Source organism: Phoca vitulina, unplaced genomic scaffold (assembly GCF_004348235.1).
Source record: "Phoca vitulina isolate PV1807 unplaced genomic scaffold, GSC_HSeal_1.0 scaffold31, whole genome shotgun sequence".
Taxonomy (NCBI): Eukaryota; Metazoa; Chordata; class Mammalia; order Carnivora; family Phocidae; genus Phoca; species Phoca vitulina.
Window position 1 is genome coordinate 21,259,112 of NW_022589734.1, and position 26,705 is coordinate 21,285,816.

A 26,705-nucleotide genomic window follows, 5' to 3' on the forward strand; every position below is an offset into this window, starting at 1 on the left:
AGTTGCCAACTACCCCCTGCAGGGATCATTATAGCACTTGAGGGGATAGAATTATTGCACTCTGTTGTGGTTAGTTTTTTCGCTAAGAAGTATGGGCACCATGAGATAGTACTTACCCATCTGTTGGTTGAAGCATTTGTATGTATATTACCTGAGCACTTAGGCGTGCCACCAAGAGAGGGGATTTAAAATGGAGGAGAAAGACGAAAAATCAAAAATAAAATAACATGATGGAAATAACAGAAGCCTCTTGCAAAGAATACCTAAACTGTTCTTAAAAACAGATTTAATAGCCAGTAGCAAAACCATTCACTATTGTCTTTAAGAAACAAAGCCCCATCTACAAAGTTGAAACTGAAGTGCAAATCTGGAAATTTTCCAGGGAAGTCAAGCCACACAGGCTTCTAGATCTCAAATTCAAGGGAAAAAAAGAAATCCAATTTACAAAGTAACTTCTTATGTTGATTGTGTGCTGTCAGTGTTTGGGTAGATCCTGAGACATTAACTGATTAAATTCTTCAATATATGTGGTCATAATTATGGGCTCCTCTGTTTGGAGCTTCTAAATGTGTGTTATTGACACATGGGACATTCACTAAATGAGGAGGAGGAAGCAGAGTGGAACATTTTGGCCCCAGCTTGATCTTTCCTAAAAAGAAAGAGTAGAGAGCTGTTCAATTCAATTGACATATTTTTATTGATTGCCTATGCCTTGTAGCACCTTATAAACTCATAACACTTAAAAACACTTAAAATTACTTAGAATCAGTAGTGAAATAAAACTCGTTAAACCATTTTTTGTAAAGTCGGTGCTATATTCTCTTTTTTTCCCCCCAATATATATAAAAAAAAAAACTACTCCATCTGCCTAATTTTCCCTTTCTGGTTACATTAGATACAAAAACACTCTGCGCTGGTGGAGAGATTTCAGGTGTACCCCTGGGCTCCTTGCCAGCTATTGTCCATTGTGCTGTGGGCCCTCACACCTTTGAATTCCACTTGGGGGATAAGATATGAAGTGTTTCTTTTCTTTGCTTTTTTCCCCCCTCCTATATTCAGTTGTCTTAATTTTTTCCCTAGGTGCCCCCCACCTCTAAGGACACAGCTCTTTCACCCATACGGTAAGACTGGGGTCTGGTCTTTCATGATTCTTTGTGTCTGTGCGTGGTGGGACCCCTTGTGGGCTCATGACTTGGGAGGATTTTGGTGGTGCTGGGGCTGCAGAGATAGACTCCATTTTACAGATGGCAGAAGTGGAGGCCCAGAGAGATGAAGAAATTGGCTGGAGATCATTCAACCATAAAGAGTCAGGACCATGTCTAAAATGAGTGTGATTTTAGCTTTTCCACTGAGGCATACTGGGAGGAAGGGATGTGCTAGGATGCTGGGCTCAGTCACGGTTAATGGGTTGCAGTGGACGGACTGAGGAGTGACAGACAAAGGGTATAAAGGTAGAAGAAGAAGAAGGAAACAGGGTTTGCTTGAGTCTGTACTGAAGGGATCCCCTTTGGTGAGGAAGCCGTGGAATATTCTTCCTCTGATATAGGAGGAGAAGAGGAGATTAAAAGCTCGATGAAGATCAGATATTTTTAGTCATTGTTTACCCTCTATTGAAACTGGAATAAGGAATATTTATTCATCAAGTAATTTAGGGTAATGGAGTCTGGACAGTTTGTGGTTCTACCATCTTGCCTCTTTGGGTCCCTGCTACCTTTTGTTTTGCCAAAAGAGAAAGCAAGTGAAACGCTTTCCAGATCTGATAAATGCAGAGATCTCAAGTGAAACCTCTGGTTCCCATCCTGGGGTGAGGTCACACAGTCTGATATTAGCTGGGTTTGTGTCACCATGTCAACCAAAATGCAAGGTGTGTTGCCATGATTCTTTTTCGGCCATCTGTCTGTCAGGTCAGTGGGAGGGGGCTCTTTGGTCAGTTGTATGGTCTGTACTATCATTCAGAAGCCTAGCCCATCCATGGCATGTGTGTCTTGTCCTTTTCAATGGGTAGTTTTAAATGCATATATGGGAAAGCTTTTAGTTGTAACCGGTGGTATGGCCTCGGCCTGATCTGTGCTTACTCATATTCTTAAATTCAGTCTTGTCTGGGCAAGTCTGGAGGCCTGGTGTTTTGGTTTCCAGGGGTCTATTTTTGTCATTGTTTGAGGAACCTGTGGGAAAGACCTTGTTCTATGGGAAGACTAAAGTTGACTTGGACAAGAAATATTGAAAGGATAGGTAACCATTGCTGGTACCTTAGTCAATCAAAGCATAACTGTATGTTAAGTGTACATATCTGGGAATAATGCTTATGATAATGGTTAATGAGTGCTTACTAGGTGCCATGAACCATTCTAAGTACTTTACAAATCTTCTCAAAACCTGAATTGTGAAATCTGTGCATCTCCTATGCTTGTCTAAAGGAGGTTGTAAACCCAACTTCAAAATGTGGTACTGGAGGGGAGGAGGATTTCAAGGAGAGCATGCTGACAATCCTTTGGGTTATTCTACAATTGAACACCTTCTGGAATCATGCTGGAAATCTACGGAGATTGGACAGTGTTAAAAGTGAATCCAGAAACTGAAGAGAACTGATTGACCAATATCTGTGTGCTACATTGAGCATGTGAAGTGACACCAGTAACTCCATCATGGATTGGGGTTGGCAGCAATAAGAATAGGTGGTGTGGACAACAGGTGGAGTGACCTTGTTGGTGTCTCACCAGTCAATTCTTTAAACAGTAGGAAACAGAAACCACCGTGCTAGGATCCAGGGGAGGCTCCCCCCCACCCTCCTCAAGGAAACTTATTGAGGAGTTAATTACTTTTATCGTTGTATATGTCTTAACTCTTGATAGCCAATGCCTATCTCTCCATACCTATCCAGCCCCAGATTACGTTTGACTAACTCCTCTCGTGTATCCTCATTCTCTGTAGCCATACAACCCAGGTGACCTGAGTTTGTTTCTCGAATATCTTGGTGCATTAGCATAAGCCATTTCCACCAGTCTAAAGTTCCTTACCCGCCCGCGCCCCCCCAATTTGCCTGTGGGAATGGACCTCCTCTCTGCAAACTCTTCTTCCCTGCCCCAGCCCCCTCTGTTCTGCCTCCACTGCTTTGATCCTGGGTCTCCTAGGTGCCTGTTGGAAACCTCTTTCACCTGTACATTCCTCCATTAGATGAAAAGCTTCCTGGGAGACACTGATGTAAATGTTCGTATTTCAGATCCTGTGCAGTTCAGCTTACTGAATAAACAAATGATTATTTTTTCAGTGCCACTGTAAGCTCCTTGAGACTCTGTGGATCAGTTTTTTTCTGAGCTAGTTTCCTCATCTATAAAATAGTTTACTTCTAAACACCCAGAACAGTGGTTAGCATATAATAAGCACTCACTAAGTGTTGGATTATTAAGAATAGAACTTTGAGACACATGTTTTCAACTTGCAGAGTTTGTTTTGATTATATGAGGGTAATGACAATGGCTACTTTATATGTTTTATTCTTCCTCAATGCCTAATCTTCCTTATTTGTAAGAGGACTCTTCCTCCACCCCTCTCAGACAACTTCCCTTGGGCCATTTACCTCCCACTACAAAGCAAATGAAGCTAATCTCTTTGGTTTGAAATTGATTCTATCTAGACTAGAGAGAACATGCTAATCACCTTTGCTAAGTGCCTTTTGGCCAAAGGTGTAAAAGCCTAATTTTATTGGGGGCAAGGGGGAATTTCTGTCTTAAAATTTGTGATTGTGGAATTTGCATTTTGAAAGGTAATAGTATCTCAAATTTAATGATAGCCTATTTGCAGTGGACAGAGCATACATTTTTGGCCTTTTGGTTGAAAAGAAGTACAACAAGGCATAGATTTCTGTGATGTAGTATTTAATTTTGTTACATTCATAGTGCAAGTCCCCCCTCCCCAATATCGGTGGCGTGTTTTTGTGGATGTTTAAAGCCAGTCATTTTCCAAAAGCACAGATTGTTTTTAAAGAACGGTACTTAAGGTTGTCAGCCTGCCTCAGTTTCTTTGTCAATGAGTATAACCCTGGCCACCTGCATACCTCCCTGGAGTGTTTGGCTGAATGGCTCTGAGCTTGTAAAGTACTTTGAATTTCTTGGATGAAAGGATCTCTAAGTACAGGTCTTATGAAGGTATTATATGTGGGCTTTCTAAACTGCCGCACAGCCTGTTTTGCAAGAACACTAATGCACTTCTGGGTTTAGAGTTGTAAAAAGATGTGTGTTCAGAAGCCTCAGGCTGCATCTTGTGAGGTTCCTGAGGCATGTGTCACAGCTTGCTTACCTCTAGCATAAATCCTCTGTGCGCTGCAGGGAGCTACAGGCATGCACACGCAGAGCAAACATTTGGGTTTAGAGTTGCCTGTGTTTGGCTCCCGTGGTATTGGCGACAAGGAAGCACACGATGCTGGAGAGTGGCCTGTGGGTTCCTGGACCGGTGGCCTCAACTCTTCAGGGTTGATGTAATCCCAGCATGAGCGAGAGCCTGCCCTGGTCCTTTGGAGTGGTAGAGTTGAGGGCAGAGGGTCGGCTCTGGGAAGGGACACTGAGGTTGTGGAGAACTGGATTTGAGTTCTGGTTCTCCTGGTTCCTGGCCCGGTACCCTCACGTTGGCCACCTGCCGTGAGCCTGTTTTCCTTACACCGCGTTGCTTTTTTTGTGGTGCCCAGGGCCGGAATGTGAATGCAGGTCACATTCTGTATATCTAAATATTTGGAAGTCATAAATCAAACTGAGAAACTGTCATCACATTCAACAGTTTTCCTACTCTGAGAAGTACACCTTCATGATAACCTTGAAGGCCAGGTTTGAATTTTGAGTTTCCAAATTCTTGAGAGGTCTTCGCCTGGCCAGGTAGCATGAGCGGAAGCACGGACCTAGCATGCCTGTTTGTGGACCGCTGAGTCTACATGTCCACACCCTGCCTCGTGGGCCTTGGGGTTGTCTGTTGCAGGGTGGGCGAGTATCTGGGGGCAAATTCTGCACAGTCCCGATGTAAGTGAGCTTGGGCTGTTTGAACAGGGAACATTAGGGTCCTGATGCCTAGAACATGATACAGAAGGGGGCTTGGGGATCCTAGTGGCCATGTGCTTTTGGCGATGGATTCTTCTGGCCTGGGGCTAAGGATGGTACTGCATACAGGATTAGAATGAGCATTTATTGCAAAATATCATTTTGCATTTATACAGTGTTAATATCACATGAATGAAAAGACTTCTAGCAGGAAAATTTTCAGCTTTCAATTCAGCCCAAATCACATTACACAATGATGAGAGTGAGATCTGCCAGGTAGGATGATGACTTATGGTTCCTGTCTCTCCAGGGCCAAGCCCAGTCTGTTGTTACTTAAGCGTTTGGTAACACATATTAAAATATATGTATATTGGTTACCTCCTTTTTCCTAAGCATTATCTTAGTCATATTTGTAATATCCATGTGCAGACACAACATCCTGCCCTTATAGAACTGATACTTTAATAGAAAGAAATAGGAAATAAGGTTAAAATACATAAAATTGTTAGATTCCTTGAAGATGGCTTACTCTCCATTCATTTATATATAAAATGTGCCCCTGCCAAGGACTAGACACTTTGCCTTCACAAGAGTTACAGATGGGAAGAATGATCACAAAACAAGACTTAAACATTATTGTGTGGAGCACTGTTAATTGCAGGGGATACTCACGCCCTTTGGGACTGAAGTTCTGGACTTTCTTTTTCATTCAATTCATCAAATGTCTGCTCATTCTCCATTGTATTTGAGGCATTATCCTAGGCTCTTTGAGAGGGTAAACGTATTAGATGAGGCTTTTTAGTCGTTCAGTATTTATAATTTCCTGGAAGTAATATGTAAAAATTTGAGCTCAGTTCTTGGTGTCTAATACGTACTTGAACGTTAGCAATTTTCACTTACCTGCCTGCATTCCTATCAACAAAGTGAACTGCCCCACCCTCTCTACTATCTCCTTCACTGGGGTAGGGGGAAATCTTGCCTGAACCAAGCCACACAGTGGGTGCATATTGAAAGAGTTCTTTTCAACGCCCTGGAATGCTGTCCTTGGGATTCAGCTGACTTCTCTCAATGGGGACTCATACATCAAGAGGGCAGTAGTATAATTATCTCAGCTACTGTGAAGCCACTGAAAAGCACTTGCTGAATCCGGGTGTAAATTTATTGTGAAGTTTAACAAAGGAAATGTCACCTCCTTCTTTCCTTTTCTTCCCTAACACTTGGATTGTGTTTAAAAGTTTTCTGTTAGGATAAATATGTTATTTGATCTATTAAATGACCTATCCTTCCTGGTTTGGGATATGTAAATACCTTCTTGGAGGTGTCTTGACTGTTTTATGCCCCGTTGTGGTGGCCATCTGGGTCTTGTTTTTTGATAATTAAAACAAAGCAGCTAGAACGAAAAGTAGAAACAGTTGTGGTGAGCCATAATTTTGACAATCAGGAACTTCTCACCCAGTTGATAAAGGGGTCAGCCAGTCTTCACTGAGTATTTATCATAATCAACTATCCTCTGTGGCTTATCCCTATTAATATGATTCTTGTATATTTACTACAGTCTTTATGCAGATGTTGGTTAATTTTGACATATGAGCTTTTCCTGTTAAAGAAATTCAGGAGGTGGTTGTAGAAAACTGAGTAGAAAGAATGTTAGACTCAATTTTATGTTTTTTTCTTATAAAAAAGTAATTGTGATTTTAAAGGATCTAAAAGCAGTGTATTTTGGGGTCCATATTTTATCTTTCAGGGGAGATTCCATCTGCACATAACATTCTTGTTTTGGGGGAACTATAGTTGTATGATCCTGGGCAAGTTTCTCAACAGATCTGGCTCCTCCCTGTAAAAGGAATGTTCTAATTTTTTGATTTCACAGGTTTCTTCTAGGTTTAAAGTTCAGTGATTGAACAAGAAGACCTGTCAGTTAAAGCTACATAGTATTTCAGAACCCTGGCTATATATTATAATCACTGAAGAGTTTTTTTTTTTTAATTTTTTTTATTTACATGCGTGGGCCCTATCTACCAATATTCTATGTATTTTTTATAAAGGTTCTCCAGAGGTTCTTCTAGTGCACAGCAATAATTAAGAATGACCAGTTGGCTCTCAGTTCTTCTAAAAAGGGGGGTGTAGAATGAGTCCTTGAGAATTTTGAGAAAACTATGGAATTTTTCCTGAGGAAACTTTATGTATGCAAATTTTAAAAGTGTAATTTAAGGGCATTCATGTACCCCTGTATTTAACAAATCTTAACAGTCCGTGATCCAGAAGCTTCTTCTGGGACTCTGTTTTTAGAAAGTACTACAATCAAAGATGATGGAATTACAGTGACCACTGTTGTGTCTGTTGGAAATGCCATTGAGAGCGAGAGACACAGGAATTGATGTTGAAACTAGGTAGTAGTGTGAATAGGAGACTTTTTTTTTTTTTTTTTAATTTTTCCTTTGGCCTTATTTACTGAGATCTGACCTTTCTGATAGGTTTCATGACTCCTTTGGAATGCAAAGTTGGGGATCCTAATATTTGCCACTGGGCAGTATTTATTTAGTGATGTGAGAACCCAGGGCCATGAGTTGACTGCATGTGTGATTATTAACAGGACCCAGGAAAATGCTAGCAGAAATAATGGCACCTTTGTTATCACAGTGACTTTTTTTCTTTTACTTTGCCAATGGCACTGAAGAAAAAGTGATGTTTGTTATCAAATCAGGCAGGGAATTTACAAATGATAACGAGTTAGAGGGACTGCATTCTTGCTAGTATCTCGCTCTTGTAGTCCTAAATATCTTTCTCCCATGGAAAGATAAAAACACTTGACCAGGGCCATAAATCTGCTCTGTCCTCTATCACTAGGGCCTTAGGAAGTATGAACAGCCTTGACCTCCTCCTTCTCTGCTTTTATTGAAATGATGCTTATACTTATTATGTGGTGATAGGTTTAGGAGGGAGAAAGAGAAACAGTAAATACATCAGCAGAATTTCCCAAGGAAAGGAGATAAGTGGCTTTTTGGAGGGCAGATGTATCCTTGTGGTGGTGGTGGTGCCCTCCACACCTTACGTAAGAGCTTTGTGCATGGAAGTGGATTGTGAGATGGATTGGCTAGGAATAAGCATTAAAACCCAAACCCAGATCTCCAGTGTTCTCTAATCTGATTTCTGCTTTTTCCTGTCCATTTCTCTTGCCTTGATTGTGGCCCATGTTTTAGGCAGGGCACATCCGTTTTCAGCCGGTAGCATCGGGGTCAGTGGTGATGGACATGGAATGGTTAAGAAAAATTAAACTTGTTTATTTTGAAAGTGCTCAAATGATGTTTTATGGCACCCTCTGAACTACAGAACACTTTGGAGACTAGACCTCTCCACATATATTCTGGGCCTTGCATTTGAAAGGCCAGAGTTTGATACACACAGTACTGTGTCATTATCCAGAGTGGAATGCTGTTATTTCTGGAGGCTATTAGCAAGTCTGTGGATTGGTTTTGGGGGGCACAGTGGGTTGGGGTTCTGGTTGTCTCCAGCCCCAAGCTTCGTGTATGCACTGTGGTTGACCTGAACTTGGCAGCTGATATGACATCATCTTGAGTGTTGTTGGCACATTTTTCTTAGTAGATCTGTACTAAATTATTTTTCCTTTTCAAAACACAAAACAAAGACTTTTGGCTTGCTTTGCATACCCTATAGGTGTGTCTGGCTGTTTCTGATGAGTGAGGTATTGTCCTCCTGTTTATTTCCTTCCAAGGAAGTGTCTGTTGACACAATATGCATTTCAATCATCTTTATTACAGAGCAGCCTGAGAAATCTTTAGGGCAAGTCAGGAAAGCCCCCCAAAGCAACTTCTGAAAGACAGGCCTAACCAGATACCAGCACTTCACATTTCTCTGTTTCTGGAGATGTGACTAGTGATAAGGAGAGACCTCACAGAATATTGAAATATTATATTTAGAACATTACGTTAGGAGATGTGTGCAGAAAGTCTCCAGGTGTTTTTCCTCTGTCCGTGCATCTATCTTGTCAGGGCAGTGGGACAGCACAGGATCACTTTGCTGAATGCATAAATGAAGTTGCCAAGCTCAGGTCTACCTGGGGTATTTGGCACTTCAAGGCTCTTGGTCGTTTACATTTACATTTTCTGGTCTCTTTTTTTATAATACTTGGCTATCAAAGATTTCTGCTAAGAAGGCTATTTCAATTCCAGATGCTTTAGAAGCATTGGTTTTTCTGGATTTCTTGCAGGGGGGATTGAATACTGTAGTCTTGGCCAGGTGCCTTGCTTACCTTATATTGGCTCTTGAGCCCTTAAAATTTGGCGGAATCATCCTGTGCTCTCCCCCTCCACCTCAGTTCTCTGCTGGGAGCATTGTACACTTAGAGATAAGCTAGTTGGACTTAGATGCCCAAAGACAATGCCAAACAGGGGAACCCTCATTTTGCTTGGATTTTGTAATTCCTGCCACCCTTTCTAGTTCTGACTCCTCTGCTGCTTTCTTCCAGATATCAAAAGCAATATGATTTCTCCTCACCATATTTATTTCTGAAGTCATATTTTATCCCACACCGACTGCTGTAAGAGGAGTTCATAGCCTATTTGTGGCACATAGATATATTCTCCCCCAAAAGATGGGAGGGACGAGGCTGTGGTGGGGCATAGAGGAGACAAGTGTTCTGTGTGATGTGAGTGAGGGGTGGTCATGTTCTGTGGTGTTGATGAGAACTTAAGTAGAACAGCACCTGCTGACTCTGGGTTCTATTTAATCAGCTGTTGCAACCCTACGCAGGCTGGAGTGGGCAGGAGACAGGAGTTTCTAATTGGTCTTCTAGAAGTGGAGTTCAGTTTTTTTTTTTTTTTAATTTTTTTATTTGAGAGAGTGCATGTGCACAAGCAGGGGGAGCGGTAGGCAAAGGGAGAGGGAGAAGCAGACTCCCCGCTGAGCAGGGAGCCCCATGTGAGGCTCAATCCCAGGACCCTGAGATCATGACCTGAGCCAAAGGCAGATGCCTGACTGACTGAGCCACCCAGGTGCCCCTCGAAGTGGAGTTCACTGTTGATGGAAGAACAGTGCGTAATTATTGGCTTTTATGATTGTTTTGGAACAGTGGTTTACAAACTTTGAAACAAAGGAAACTGTATAGTGAAACTTTAAAGCAGTTTCAATTCCTGTATTTTTGCCAAGGAAATACTTATTATAATACTATAAGAATGTATTTTCCGTGTTTGATTTCATCTCTCCCCAGAGACTTCAATAACTCATTAATCGCTGGCTTCTTTGTCTCCAGCCCCTTGACTCTCTTACTCTCCTAAAATCCACATTCCTGTTCTCACTGTACTGCTGTAAGTCTCCATCTAGCTATCTAGGTGGTACGTCACATTAAACACAAACATATTCGAGGCTAATCCATTATCTTCACCCAATTTCTTCTTATATTGTCTATCTTTAGAATGGGTCCAAGTTAGAAGCTGAGATTCACCCTTGGTGCCTTCTTCCTCACGGCCAATTGAGTCACTACGTCTTTTCGGTTTTATCTGCTAAGCATCCTTGGACTCTGTTTTAGTTCAGTCTCTTATCATTTCTTGCTAGCAGCAGATGCTGTCTCCAGAGCTGGAATTTTAAGGAAGTTTCTGATGACTTCTTTCCCCTGCTTCAAATCCTCCAGGGGTGTACAAGACCCTTCCCAAACTGGTTTTTCTGAATTGTTTCTGGCCTTTCCCCTCCTCATCCTATGTTTAAAGTGTCCTGATTCCTACTGTTGTTAAGGAATAATGCTCTTTCATATTCTGTCCGTGAATGGACCTCTCCTTTTCTTGGTTCCTTCTCCTTTTTCTTCCTCCTGGAGACTGTCCTACCTACTCAAAAGCCTAGCCCAAATGTCTTCTCTGTGAAGCATCTGTCAATGTCCCTTTGTCTGTGGCCTCTTTGTTATAGCAAATAGCATATCAAATTGTAATTGTTTATGTGTCTGTCTCCCTGCTGAACTGGGTATTTCTAAAGAGTGATGACTGCGTAATGTCTGGCACCCAATAGACAGTCAATAAATATTTGCTGAGTGAAGGGAAGCTGAAGATGGAAGCTATGGTGTTGAACATTTTTTTTCCTTTTCATGTGGATCATTGTTAAAAGGCATATTTTACATCTATTAATACTTAATAATCTGTTGGCATTTATTCCTTTTGCCTTTAAAATAGCTATATTGCTATCTTGTTGGGCATGAGAGTGTAATTTTTGAAATCAAACAATGCAGATACACTGGCAGCATACACACTTACAATATAAAAATATGCCCCAACCAACTCCTCCTTTGTTTGACATACTTGACAGATTATCTCAGCCCTGACCTGTGTCCTTAGGAAGTCAAACTTTATTTCCTCTAGATTAGAAAGTCTCCTAAACATTTCAAGTGTCTAAAAGTCATTCACATTTCAGGAACAGAGATCCTTTCAAGCATAAAATGTCTAAACCTATCTAAAGGTAAAAAGGAAGCTGGACAGATGGGGATCAGGTCAAGGCATACAGATTCCCAACATTGATTTGGTTATGTTTTATTTTTTAAAGATTTTATTTATTTGTCAGAGAGAGCACAAGCAGGGAGAGTGGCAGGCAGAGGGAGAAGCAGACTCCCTGCCGAGCAGGGAGCCCGATGCGGGACTCGATCCCAGGACCCCGGGATCATGACCTGAGCTGAAGGCAGACACTTAACCGACTGAGCCACTCAGGCATTCCTAGTTACGTTTTATAGTACTGAATTCTTAAATGATTATTGCGGTTAATAATATATATTGCAAGATGATTAACAAAACTCAGGTGAAAAGGATCCTATTGATAAAGTTAATAGTCTTTTAGTGACTTATGAGCAACTGATTAGGGAGTAGTACTTATTTGGTGTAAGCTTGCAGTTTCAGAGTAGCTCCATTGGTTTCTTAATGCTCCACACCAATATTGGCTCTATTAGAGTGGGTCGACAGGGTCTACCTTGAGATTTCCAAATGACTAATTCAAAGACTTAAATCTCTCCTGATATTAATTAATTAGCTAATTAATTAAAGTAGGCTCTACGCCAAGTGTGGAGCTCAATGTGGGGCTCGAACTCATGACCCTGAGATCAAGAGCTAGATGCTTAACCAATTGAGCCACTCAGGCACCCCTCTCTCTTGATTTTAATGCACAATGAACTTAGATTTAATTTAAAAATTTTCCAAATGTTATAAATGAAACCAAGAGTGTATCTATTGAATTTTAATTTCCAGATATTTGGAGATGTTTGTGTTACTGATTTCTAGTTTATTTGCATTATAGTCTGAGAATATACATTGTATGATTACTATCTTTTAAAATTGAGGTTTTGTTTTAATGGCCCCTGTTATGGTCTGTCTTGTTGAATGTTTCATTTACTCTCAATGTGTATTTTGTTGGTGTTGGGTAAAGTGTCCTCTGTATGTCAACTAGATGCAGTTGGTTGATAAATTCAGTTCTTTGCTATCATTATTGATTTTCTGTCTACTTGTTCGACCTATATTGCTGAGAGGGGTGGAGTTTGAAGTCTCCAACTGTAATTGCAGATTTACAGTAGTCCCTCCTTATCTGTGGGAGATGTGTTCTGAGATCCCCAGCGCAGATAGTACCGAACCCTATCTACACTATGTTTTTCCACATAGATACATACCTATGATAAAATTTAATTTACACATTAGGCACAGTAAGAGATTAACAGTAATAACCAATAATAAAAATAGAGCAGTTATAACAATATACTGTAATAGGTTATCTGAACGTTGGCTCTCTAAAGATCTTACTGTACTGTACTCACCCTTATTGTGATGTGAGATGACAAAATGCCTATGTTATTAGATGAAGTGAGGTGAACAATGTAGGCGTTGTGACCGTAGCGTTAGGCTACTATTGATCTTCTCGCTGTACCTTAGAGGATCATCTGCTGCCAGACTCTGCTTGATTGTGGGTAACTGAAACCTTAAAGAGCAAAACAATGGATGGAGGGGGGACTACTGTATCTACTTTTCCTTTTATTTTTGTCAGATTTGCTTTGTGTATTTTAAGTTCTGTTGTTAGGTGCGTATACACATGTGATTGTTATGCTGTCCTGGTTGATCAGTTCTTTTATCATTATGTGGTGCTCCATCTTTATCCCTGATACTTTTCTTTGTTCTTTGTTCACTCCAGTTTCCTTTTTTTCCTTTTTTTTTTTTAAATATTTTTAATCTGGTGGTACCTGGGTGGCTCACTTGGTTAAGTGGCCAACTCTTGATTTTGGCTCAGGTCATGATCTCAGGTATCTGGTATCAAGCCCGGAGTCCAGCTCTGCACTCAGCAGCGAGTCTGCTTGAGGATTCTCTCTCTCCCTCTGCCCCGTCCTCGTTTGTGCATTCTCTCTCAAATATTTTTAATCTGCTATAATTGTCAGTTCACATGTAGTCATAGGAGTGAACACTTGATCTAATTTCTCTTAATGGTAATATTTTACAGACTATAATACAATGTCACAGTCAGGAAATGGACATAGATTCAAATCACTGATCTTACTCAGGTTTCCCTAATTTTACATGTAACTTGTGTGTGTGTATTCAGTTAAATGCAATTTTTATCATGTATGTAGGTTTCTATATTTACCCCCGCTGTCAAGATAGATCAGTTCCACTGCTACAAGGATCCTTCCTGTTGTCCTTCTCTAACCACATTCACCCCTCCTCCCCTTCCTCCCAATCCCCAATCTTAGCAACCACTAGTCTGTTCTCCATTTCCATAATTGTCACTTCAAAAATGTTACATACATGGAATCATACAGTATATAACTTTCTGGGATTGGCTTTTTTTCCACTCAGCATAATTCCCCAAAGATTCATCCAACTTTGTCTCAATAGTTCTTTATTGCTGAGTAATATTTAAATATTGAATATTATGAGAAACTACACATTATTTAGTGGATTTCCAGAGCCGTTGTATCATTTTATATTCCTGCCAGCAGTGTATGAATGATCCTGTTTCACTACATTCTTTCCAGAATTTGATCTTGTCACTTCGTTTTATCTTAATCATTCTGATAGGTTTGTAGTGATACCTCATTGTGGTTTTAATTTGGACTTTCCTGATGGTTACTGATGTTGAAGATCTTTGCATGTACTTACTTGCTATCAGCATATCTTCAGTGAAATGTCTGTTCATGTTTTTTTGCCTAGATTGTTTGCTTTTAAAGCTTTTAAAAAATTGTTTGCATTATATATTTTTTCATCCTTTTACTTTTAACCTACCTATATAAATATATTTAAAGTGAATTTTTCACAGATAGCATAAAGCTGAGTCATTTTAAAAATTCAGTTTGAGGGGCACCTGGGTGGCTCAGTCGGTTTAGTGGCTGACTCTTGGTTTTGGTTCTGGTCATGATTTCAGGGTCCTGGGATCAAGCCCTGTGTCCTCTGGCTCTGCACCCAGCAGGGAGTCTGCTTGAGGATTCTTGCTCTCCCTCTACCCCTCCCCCCACTCATGTGCGTGGTCTCTCTCGCTCTCTTTCTCTCAACTGAATAAATCTTCAAAAAAATTCAATTTGACTATCTCTGACTTTTTATTGTTATGTTTAGACCATATTTAATATAATTATTAATATATTTGGATTTAGGTCCACTATTCCATTATTTTTTGTTTACTTTTCCGGTCATATTTTGGGTTATTTGAACATTTTTAGTATTCCATGTTAAGTGTGATTTTGATATCTCTTTGTATATTCTAGTGGTAGCTTCATGGATTACAAAATACACATTTAACTTTTTAACACATAATTTATATCTTAACACTGTATTTGGGCTGTAGAGCTCTTTTCCTGTAGGTCTCTTTACACTTCCTTCTTGATGCCATTGTCTCATGTGATATCTGCATGTTTTGAAAATCCCATCAGGCACTTTTTGCTTTCAACCATCAAACACATTTGAAGGAGCTCAAGAGGCGAGTAGTCTATTATATTTATCCAGGTATTTACCATTTCTTTTCTTCCTTTTTCTTGTTGTTCATGTTTCCTTCTAGTATCATTTTCTTTCTTTCTGAACTTCTTTTGGTAGTTCTTTTGGTCTGCTATCTGCTTCCCTTCATCTGAGAATGTCTTTATTTTGCTGTTATTACAGATGTTTTTATTGGATATAAAACCTGAGATTACAGTTTGTTAAAGATTTTATGCTACTTCCTTCTTTCTAGCCTCAATGGTTTCTACAAGATATCCACAATCATTCTAATCGTTATTTCCCTATATGTAACATGTCATTTTACTTTGGCTACTTTGAAATTATTTCTTTGTTGTTTTTAATTGTGGTCAAATACACATAACATAAAATTTACTCTTTTAACCATTTTGCAGTTTACAGTTCAGTAGCATTAGTTATAGTCCAGGGTTTTGCAGCCATCACCACTCTCTTGTTCCAGAACTTTTTTTTTTTTTTTTTTTTTTTTTTTTACCGCCACCTCAAATGCAATGTCTTCAGTCTGTAGCAGTTAGTCTTAGCGTGGATTGCTTTGGGTTTACTCTGTTTGAGGTTTGCTCAGATTCTTGAATCTGTAGGTTCATGTCTTTTGCCAAAGTTAGGAAATTTTCTGCTCATGTTTTTTCAAATGTATTTTTAGCACACTTTTTATTTTTTTAAAGTAGGCTCTAGCCCAGTGTGGAGACCAACACGTGGCTTGATCCTATGACCCTGAGATAGAGACCTCAGCCAAAATCAAGAGTCCGAGACTTAACCAACTGAGCCATCTAGGCACCCCACACACGTTTTTTCCTACATCCTTCAGGGACTTTGATGGCATGCATGTAGACCTTCTGTTATTGAGTTATATGTCTCTGAAGCTCCGTTCATTTTTTTCTGAAAATTTTTCTGTTCAGATTAGATAATTTCTATTGAGCTTAAAGTCCACCAACTCATCTCCCATCTTCATCTGCTCAAGTTCGTTAGTGATTTAAAAAATTGTGTATGATTGTCATTTCAGTTCTAGGATTTTCATTTGTTTTTTCTTTATATTGCCTGTTTCTTTGCTGAGAACTTTTATTTTAACATTTGTTTCAAGAATGTTCATGATTGGTCATTGAAACATTTATATAATAGCCGCTTTAAAGTCTTTGTCACATAATTTCAACATCTGTATCATGTCGGCATTGGCGTCTGTTGACTATCTTTTCCTGTGCGAGTTGAAATTCTTATGGTTCTTGGTATGTTGAGTAATTTTGGAATCTATCCTGAATATTTTGAAGATTACATTATGAGACTCTGGGTTGTGTTTAAATCTTATGAAGAATGTTGATTTTTTTTTTTTTTTTAAAACAGGCATTTGACCTGGTTAGATTGAGGCTGCAAGTTCCAAACCTATGTTTAGTGGGGGCTTATGTTTCAATATTAGTTTACTTTTCAAAGTCCGTGTAATGCTCTTTGGTTGTGTTCTGGGCGTGTACCTTCCAGTAGTCAGTCTGTGACCTATGTAGTGGTCCATCTGTTAGTTCATTTCTCAAAGTCTTGGGTATGTAATTAATCATCTGATCCATGCATTTTAGGCTTGGTGATGATCTGAGCAACTCCCTCTTTGCATTTTCCCTATACCTTTCAGTTTTTTGGAGATCACCTTCTCAGTTCTCTAGGTTCTGCTGTGTGCTTCCCTATTAGTGCCCAAACATCAGAAGGACAGTGTAAAAAAGCACAAGGGGTTGGCCTCAGTGTCTTGTGATCACAACTTCACCAAATGGATAGAAAGATCCTCTCCCTCAGAGTTTTCATTCTTGCTGACTCCCATTACAGCCCTCTGCCATCGCTGCCACAGAGCCGGCTGGGGGCAAGGGCATTAGAAAACTGGGAGGAAAGGGGATACATGGAACAAGGCTGGGGATTCCCCTGCTCCCGGGAGTTTGAGGAGTCCCCTTTTCCCTTCCATGAGCCAGAATTAGAGCACTTGTAGCTTTCTCCTACTCGAGTGCAATGCTCATTTCTAGGTTTCTGGCTATATTAAGCTCATGCTAAAGGATTCTCCTGGCCAATAAATGATAAACCCACTGCCACTTGGTATTTCAGATTCCACTGGTCTTTTTTGATGTGCCTATTTACTTCTCAGAGTTTTCAAACAGCTCCTCTATGTCATGTGTTCAGGTTTTATAGTTCTGTTCAGTGGATGAGGTGGATGAAATATGCTTATATCATCTTACCCAGAACCAGAAATCTGACCTAATTCCTGTTGATTTTTGAACACCATAGGGAATGGCTTTTTCTCTCCCCCACACTGATGGAGTCATGCATGTAAATTGTGAGGACTGTATTAATTTCTATACTGTTCATGAGTTGTACATGGTTTTAGGTAATCTAAGTGATCATGAAACAGGTTTTTGTGTATACAGGAATGTGGGAATCTAGGTAAGGGGACAAAATTTAAAAGGCATAGGATATTATATGAGTATGTGCACATATATACACTCATATTCACACAATTTTGATAAGCTTAATTTCAAATCAGACAAACTTTTCAGTGATTATATAATTATCTTAAACTCAAGCAGTGGCATGCTGTACTTAGTATGTCATGCCTATCCTAAAGGATAAACATCAGTAATCTGAGAGCGTATGAATCTCTGTCCAATGTCGGAGGTGAGAACTTTAATTTTCCTGCTTCACCGTGTTTCATATTCTTGGCATTCAGCAGAGAGAAAACTTACAAAAATAGCTAAAAGGAGTGAGTGGTAGAGTAAAAAAACTGATGTATAGTAAAATTTGGCCTATTTTCAAAGGGGCTCAGAAGAGGAGATTTTGCTGCTTTGTGACTTAGGCGTGGGTTAGTCAAGGGAGCTGAATCTATTTATGTATTTCAAGCAGAGAAGGATTTAATACAGGGCATTGGGTTACAATTGTTAGAAGGACTGGAGGAGCAAATCCAGATCAGGGACTGCAGGAGACCCTGACTGCCCCCCCCCCCCGGCCTCCTCTGTCCCAACATTTCCCACTGAGTCACTACAGGGCAGCTCGGCCCTATGCTGCTTCCTCTAAAGGAGCCTGCGTAGCAGGACCCAGCCCGTATCTGTTGCTGTTTCTGCTCCAGAGCCAAAGACAAATGGATTCTGCTAGTGTCTCTCATTGAAAGAACCTAAACCTAGAATCCTGCTGAGCCAAAGGAGTCTGAGGAATGCAGTTTCCAGGTTTGAAGTCTTGATGGTAGGGTCAGAGCTTGGAAGAACAGGGATGGTAACCATTAACGTAGATGTTTAGTTCACTGACATTTTTTAAAATTTGTTTTTATCTTACAGTGTGTTGTCTGGTAAACAAGATTCTAAGCCGCTGGAGGGTAGCGATCATTTTTGTATTCTTCATAACCCAACAAAGCATGGCACACACAGCCTCATGCTTGCTTAGTATTCTTGTCCTATGATTGAGACCAGAACACCAAGCATGCCTGCAAATAACAGACTGTTGTGACTTACATCTCCTTGGTTCCAGAGCCGTCGATTAAAGGGGCCTTTTCTTCAGTCCCTGGGGCAAAAGCCAGAGAATCTCAATCCTATATTCCGTAGAATTCCTGGGCTTACATCATTCCGTCACATTGATCTACCTTTTAGAGAACAAAATTGTCTGTCTTACGTTGTGAAGGCTGTGGAGGCAGAAGGATATGCAGTTAGGTCAGTGGGTACTTACCCAAGTGATCTCACCTCTCTTGTCCAGGGGATTTTTCTGCATTTGTTATTTAGTGAGGCGGAGGCAATTTCTCACCCACCCTCCCAGCCGTATGGAGAAAAGATCAAAGCATTCTGCTGTAAACTCTTACGTCTTTTTTAGTCTAAGTATAACACATCTTTTAAAGCAAAGTCACATGAAATCTGGCTACTTAAATACTGCAAAGATTTTGGCATATTTCCATTTGGCCTATCTTCAGTCTTTTCTTTTAATGGTTAGTTTGCATAGACGATTGAATCTTTGTAAGACCTTTTATTGTGTCCTTGGTATCTGATTAGATCTGCCACAATTTACCTTTTCTTTGTGAGTATTCTTTTTTTGTCATAAGTAATGCTGCGTGGCCTATCATGCCTAACTTTTTTTTTTTTTTTTTGTCTGTGGTATCCTTTCCTCAAAGTTGTAGAAGCAGAGCTACTGGGGGCAAGGAAGTGAAGCATTTATTTTGCTTTCTAGCTAACATTTTTCTTTATAATGTACACGCACAAAGGTAAACAAATCGTAAGTGCACGGCTCAAAGAATACTATAGATTCTCACTGGAGTCATTCCCAGCACCTCAGAAACCATCCTCATGCCTTCCCTTAGATTAGTTTTGCCAGATTTTGAACTCTATACAAATGGAATATCATTGTTTATATTCTTTCAAGTTTGGCTCCCTCTCCCTGTCCCCACGTCATGTTTGAAAGGTTCAAAGGTGTACTCATATTTATTTTAGGCATCCTATAAAATTTCACTGGATCGACCATCCATTCTGTTGTTAATGGACATAGGTTCTTTCCAGTTTTTGGCCTCAATAATGATGCTATGAAAAAGAGATTTGTACAAAAACCTTTATTGTTTTTGGACAAATCTTTTGATACATGTGTATATGGTTCTGTTCAATATGCACATATTCACAGAAACACACATGCCTTGGGAGCAACATTGCTGGGTTAGGAGGTTTTCATATACTCAGTTGGCATTGCCATAGAGATTCTGAAGCTAGTTGAACCTTTTTATACGACCAGTACAAGTGTATGAAGTTTTGTTGGAGAAGGTGATTGAGAAGACGTGACTATCAGTTGATCCATGAGCCTTGACCTAGGCGATCAGAGGCTCCTCATCACTGCCTCTCCGCCCCCCCGCTGGAATGTGAGTTCCCCTTGTCTTTCCTGAGCCCAGAGGCTGCTCCAAGAACATAGCCTTGAGATAGTGACATGGTGTGGAGAACACCTGCATTGTATACATGACTGAGCCCAGTTAGGGTCTCTATGTAAACTTTTAAGATAAGGCTTGTGTGGGGAATCCATTGGTCTTGCTGTGACCCAAGACAAACCTCATATGTAAGTTCCTTTTGCTTCATTAAAACCTCCACCTACCAACCTGGGGTGGCTGGCCTGTCTTTGGTCTCTCTCTGTCCTCCCTATAGTGAGGATTTGGTGCTGAGGGGAGGTTGAGCTTATACCTGGGAAGCTCCCGAGGAGGTTGTGAGCGAAGTTTCTCCATTGCTCTACATTGTTTCAACATTTGCTGTTGACAAAATGACAAAAAATGTTCATTTTTGCCATTCTGGTGGGTCTGTAGAAGTATCTCATCATTGTCTTAATTTATATTTCCCTCTAATGGCTAATGAAGTCAACAACCTTTTTTCCTAAGTTTTATTTTAATTCCAGTTGGTTAACATATAGTGTTATATTGTTTTCAGGTGTACAATACTCTGAGTCAACACTTCTTTTTTTTTTTTTAAAGATTTTATTTATTTATTCATGAGAGACAGAGAGAGAGAGAGAGACAGAGGCAGAGGGAGAAGCAGGCTCCCCGCAGAGCAGGGAGCCCGATGCGGGACTCGATCCCAGGACCCTGGGATCATGACCTGAGCCGAAGGCAGACGCCCAACCGACTGAGCCACCCAGGCATCCCTGAGTCAACACTTCTTTACATCACCCAGTGCTCATCATAACAAGTGCGATTCTTAATCCCCTTCACCTATCCCCCCGCCCCCGCCCCCCAGATTCCCCCCCCTTCCTCTCTGGTAATCATTAGTTCTCTATAATTAAGAGTCTGTTTCTTGATTTGTCTTTTTTCCCCTTTGCTCATTTGTTTCTTAAATTCTACATATGAATGAAATCATATGGTATTTGTCTTTCTCTGACTTATTCCACTAAGTATTATGCTCTCTAGATCCATCCAGGTTGTTGTTGCAAATGGCAAGATTTCCTTGGGTTTTTTTATGGCTGAGTAATATTCCACTGTATATATGTGTACCACATCTTTATCCATTTATCAGTTGATGGACACTTGGGCTGCTTCCATAATTTGGCTATTGTAAATAATGCCATAAACTTTGGGGTGCATGGATCCCTTTGAATTAGTACTTTTGTATTCTTTGGGTGAATATCCGGCCAGCCACCTTTTCTTACACTTAGTGCACATGTGGATCCTTCTTTTTGAGCAGCTTGATCAAATTACTTGCCCATTTTTTATTGAATTTTACTTCATTTTTTTGACTTGTAAGAGTTCTTTGTGTACTTTGGAAAAGAGCCTTTTGATAGTTAAGTGTGTTACAAATATCTTTGCCCACTCTGTGGTTTGCCTTTTTGCTCTCATAATGGTACCTTTTGATGAACAGGAGATATTAATATTAATGTCCTCAAATTCATCAGTCTTTTCCTTTGTGATTAATGTCATTTAGGTTCTGTTGAATTTTTTTCCTCTATCTCCATGTCATTTTCTGGAACCTTTATTGTTTTATTTTTCACATGTAGATCTACAGCCCACTCAGAATAGACTTTTATGTAAGCTGTGAAATAAAGGACCACTTTATTTGAACCGGTCATTTGTTGAAAATACCATCCTTTCTGAAATGCCTTGAAGGGTCACTTCATCATAAATCAACTTCCTGTGTATGTTAGCTCATTCTCATCTCATGGTGGGGCATGACATGCTGTTTATGGCTGGTGATCTCCCGTTTCTTGCTCTGGCTGGGCGCCATACACTGATTATTTTCGCAGTCTTTTACTCTAAGAATTTACTTGCAATACCGGTATGTACCTCTCAGACCCAAAATATGCTGGGTTACTGATTCCTTTACGAATTTGGAATTCAGGTTTTATCTCTGTATATATAAAAATGAGTAACCTGGGAGGTTTCTTTATAGTTTTAAAAAGCTTGTATGCTGTGACTTCCTTCTCATTATTCATCATGTGTGTATTGACTCAAATAATTTCAAGCCATCATTTTTGGCTATTTTTTTCTGCCCCTTAAACTCTTCATCAGAGCTGCCTGAAAGAAGAAAGATGGATTAATTTGGTATGATTTTTGCCTTCCCGTTATCTCTTTTCATTTTCTGGTAAAGGCAGTTGACAATCAGTAAAATTATCAAAAGTGAAAGAGGGTAGGTAGGAATAGTTATGAAGAGCTGGTGAGGAAAAGGAACAGAGGATTTGACCCATCCACGAAGATATTAACCTTTTCTTCAATAATCTGGGGCCAGCTTTGAAAGTGGAATAGGAGCGCTGGGTGGAGGGGGGTATTTTATGATACTGACTCCAGAATTATCCATTTTCCAGAGATGTATTTGTATTCTCCAATTTTGCTTTTGGAAACCTTTAGATAGCCTCTTTTATGAGCATGCATTAGCCTTATTTCTTCTCCTCTCTGGAGATGAGTTTGCAGAAAAGCTTTATCAAAAAAGTTGTCCTACATTTTAAAAATAGGAATAAAAAGAAAGGATAAACATTGCGAATATAGTGCTTTAAGAAGTGGCATTCACATCTTTTAAGTCTGATCTTGTCGGCCTGTGTGTACACGTATTTTTGTTAAAGGTTAACTAAATTGTTGAGACATCTCTAATGGTTGGACATCCATCTACTGTATCCAGCTGATTAATGTGTTAGATTTCTGGAGAAAATTCCTTTAATTACTTATTATGAACTGAGAGTGGCTAATTTTGTAAAATGAAATTGCTGTACGAAGTTCTTGGCAACCCAGGGAGTTAGCAAATAACAGTCAATACAAGAAGAAGAGAGCTCTTGATTCTTTGAAATGCAGTGGAACTTAGTTCTATAACTACTATTGGAATAACACTGGCAATTTATGAAGCTGTTTTCCTTTTTATTTGCTTCTACAACCATATAGCAATGTTATGAGGACAGGAATATTATGTTTTTAAAAAGAAGGAAACAGAAGCTCAGGGATTTCAAGGACTTAGGCCCAAAGGCATTCAACTAGAAAGCTGGTAATAATAACAGCTAGGGTTTATTGAGTGCTTACTGTTTTCTGAGAGCTTTTCTAAGTGCTTTACACATATTAAATTTTTAAATCTTCACACTCGTCCTATTAGGGAGGTACTCTACTATTATCCTTGTTTTACCCATGGGGACATGGAGACATGAAGAAGTAACTTATTCAAGATCCTGGTAAGTGCAGGGGTGTGTGTAAAACAAGCCCAGGCTATCCCACCACCCCGTACTGACTACGCTTGGACCTTAGGTCTTGACTTGACTTCAAGTTCAGGGTTCCTGGTGTTATACCACAGTGCCACATGGTGATGTTGCTGGTGGTGATATATGTGAATTGAGATCCCCCACTCTTTAGGCAGGGGTCCTGAAGTTCAGTCTCTGGTGGTAGGGATTCAGTGTCTGTTGAATGGATTTGGATTCAGATGATTCCATTTTCTCCCATCTTCCTTGTGTGTTTGCTGTTCACCATTGCCATCTCCTTGTTGCTCTTCGGCACTGTGTGGTTGTTCAGGTGTCCTCAGTCACTGCCCTCCCCGCCGTAACCGTCCATCCCAAAGATCCCACCTCAGGCTGTATCGGTGACATGGAGGCGCTCAGTGGTTTTCTGACTGTCCACAGAGCTCGTTTCTCCTTTGGCTTTTCTGAACTCTGTTAATGCGTCCGTGGGTGTGTAGGTTGCGATGTCTTCCCAAACCCAGATTCCAGGCTGCCAGTGACTTCTTTACATGCTCTGTTTTTCCCGTGTTCATGAGTTTGTGTTGGGAATCTTGATTCTGTTCCATGGTCTAGTTGTCAGTCCCTGCATTGTGTGTCTTTGTCCCAATGACAGAGTATGTAGAGTGTTGTCCCGTTATAGGGTGTCTCTCCCCTCTGTGTTTTGTTCTTAAAAATTTTCTTAATTTTTCTTGTCCTTTGGTTCTTCATGTAAGTCATAAGATTGGTTTGTCATATTCCACCATGGACAACACTAGTGTAGAGGTTTCCTTGGATTTAGGCTCTTTCTCTTGATCTTTTTTTTCGGTATGAATTATTTGTGATGTGTTTTATCAGGAGGCTCATGAGGCCTAGTTATGATTTTAGCAGCCATTATGGATCATTACTCAGATGCATTATTTCCTTAGGGTTTCCAAACTGGTGAATATAATTCCTCAATTATTAGCTGTGATACTTCAATAAAGAGAAACTATAGTACTATGTAATTTTCAGTTGTATTGGCATAAATGGATCAGGTACTCTCTTGATTTTAATGCCTGATGTGTGTATCCCTCTTGATAGTGTCCCCTTCTCTATTTTTCATTATCCTGACAGAGGCTCATATATCTTAATAATGTCCAAAAAAACTTCTGGTTTGGTTCATCATCTCTATTTTTTATTTACATATTTTTTCTTACGTTTTTAGTTTCTTATTTTGTGAGTTTTTTTTTTATTGATCTTAAGTTGGATAGTCAGCTCATTACTTTTCCTTTCTTCCCATATAAATGCTTAATATCTTTTTTATTTTAATAATTTTAAGAACAAGTTCTGTATGATGTGGGTCTTTGAATTTTTATGAAGACCTCATTTATGACAGTACAGAGTTGGTTTTAGTAACTAATGTTATGTGTATTTGAAAAGAATGGGTATGCTCTACTTGCTGGCTACAGGATTCTATATGTATTTATCGGATAGTTGATTTTAATTTTTTATATCCTGACTAATATTTTACTTGATTAACAGTGTTCGACAAAGGTGTGTTAACATCGCAATACAATTTTGGGCTTGACAGGATCGCGTCATAATTCTGTTTTTGCTTTTTGTTTTTTTAAGGCTATATTTGGTGAACGTAAGCTTATGAATGTTTCAGGTGCATGGATTTTTTTTTTATGATGTAGAGTCCATATTTAACCCTTCAGATGTTTTCCTTAAATTCTACTTTTTCTGATATTTATTGTAACACAGCCTTACTTCTGGTTATTTGCCTTACCAGGATTATCTTCTCTGATCCTTTTATATTCAGGTTTTCTTGGTGTATTGTTTCAGTTTTCTCTGTTAAGCCTTTATCAGACTCTTTTAGTAAGTGCATTTTATCAATACGCACTTACTGTAATTACATTATCTATTTTATTTCCACCTCTTTACAACTTAGTCGTTCCTATTTACCACTTTTTCTTTTGGGTTCTTTTTCCTCATTTCCTGATATGATTGCCCCTCCCTTTCCCCCATTGGAATGCACAGGTGAAATTTCTAATGTTTTCCAGTGATTGCTTTTAAGTGCTTAATAGCCTATGTATCATGTAACGGTTTCCTAATAAAATCAGTAGTTCTTCAGTATGTTTACCTTCTTCCTGACTGTGAAAAGAAAAGGTAAGCTTGGCTTACCTATCTATTAAACAACACTTCTCATCTTGTGTTTGTTGCGAGTTTGAAATTTACACTTCTTAACATTAAAAAAAAAAAAATTGGTTAGTAATTTCTCAGTCGGTTCATCAAATTTACTGATATTTTGCCAGTTGCTTGGCTTGTTGTTTCATATATCCCCATGCTTGTGTCATCCCTTGACTTCACTTTTTTACTGAAATCTGTCCTCTAATATTTGTGTTCATTTTTTTTGTTTGTTTGCCATTTTTCTTAGGTCTCTTTTCCCGCTTTCCTGCAAGAGAAATTTAAAAATTGTTATATAATATTTAACATATACAAAGAGTACACACATGCACGCATACTATTATGTATGTAGTATTAGATATTATATGTTATGAAGCATGCTGTTAAATGAATACCAGTTAATTCACCACAGGCATTTCCAACGCAGTTTCCTTTACCTGTGTATAACCTTTTACTTCCTCCCCAGAGGAAACCGCCGGTCTGAATTTAGTGTTGCTTATTTGCTTTTAAACACAAGCACGTTGGGCTTTTAAAAATAGATTTAACAGACTTAGATTTATATTTGAACTTCATAAAAATACCATCACATTTAGCTAGTCTTTTGTGACTTGCTCTTTATCCAAAGTCAGGTTTTGAAGATTCACTAGTGTTACCTATAGCAGCAGTTTTACTATGGTAGCGATGGATAATATTGCATTGTTTACAAATTGTACAATATATTCATTGTCCCATTAGTGCAGGTATATTTCCATTGCTTTACTGTCAGTAGCAGTGCAGTTATGGACACTCTTGCACATGTCAGTTGATGCACACATTCAAGAGCTTCTCTAGTACACCTTGGAATGAAATGGCTTGGATGTGGACTGTGCCAGGCATCAAGATCAGGACCGCCACTGGTGTAGCCACTCAGGATTCCAAATCTTTGGGCTTAGCCTGTCTTGCTAGTTGGCATTTCTGTCCATTTCTGGTCTGTGAAGATGCTTATGATTTTATCCCTTGGGGCTTCTCTTTCATTCTTTTTTTTTTTTTTTAAATGAAATGAAAATGTCTTAATTAAAATACTGCAAAATGCAAAACATCAAAATAAGATTTTTTTTGCCATGATTCATTAAATTATTTTTTTAAAATTTATTTTATTGTGTTAATCAGCATACATTACATCATTAGTTTTTGATGTTGTGTTCCATGATTCATTGTTTGCGTATAACACCCAGTGCTCCATTCAATACGTGCCCTCTTTAATACCCATCACCAGGCTAACCCATCTCCCCACCCCCTCCCCTCTAGAACCCTCAGTCTGTTTCTCAGAGTCCATAGTCTCTCATGGTTCGTCTCCCCCTCCGATTTCCCCCCTTCATTCTTCCCTTCTTACTATCTTCTTTTTTTTTTTTCTTTTTAACGTATAATATATTATTTGTTT

General features: G+C 39.4%; 1 long non-coding RNA gene across 6 annotated transcripts in view; it reads left to right on the plus strand.

The window, feature by feature from the left end:
- Positions 1-26,705, plus strand: part of LOC116645021 — a 256,157-nt gene that overhangs the window by 39,138 nt on the left and 190,314 nt on the right. For all 6 annotated transcript variants that reach the window (XR_004301868.1, XR_004301869.1, XR_004301867.1 and 3 more), the window contains one exon: positions 1,081-1,121. This is a non-coding gene — a long non-coding RNA (uncharacterized LOC116645021). The remainder of the gene's footprint in view (positions 1-1,080; positions 1,122-26,705) is intronic.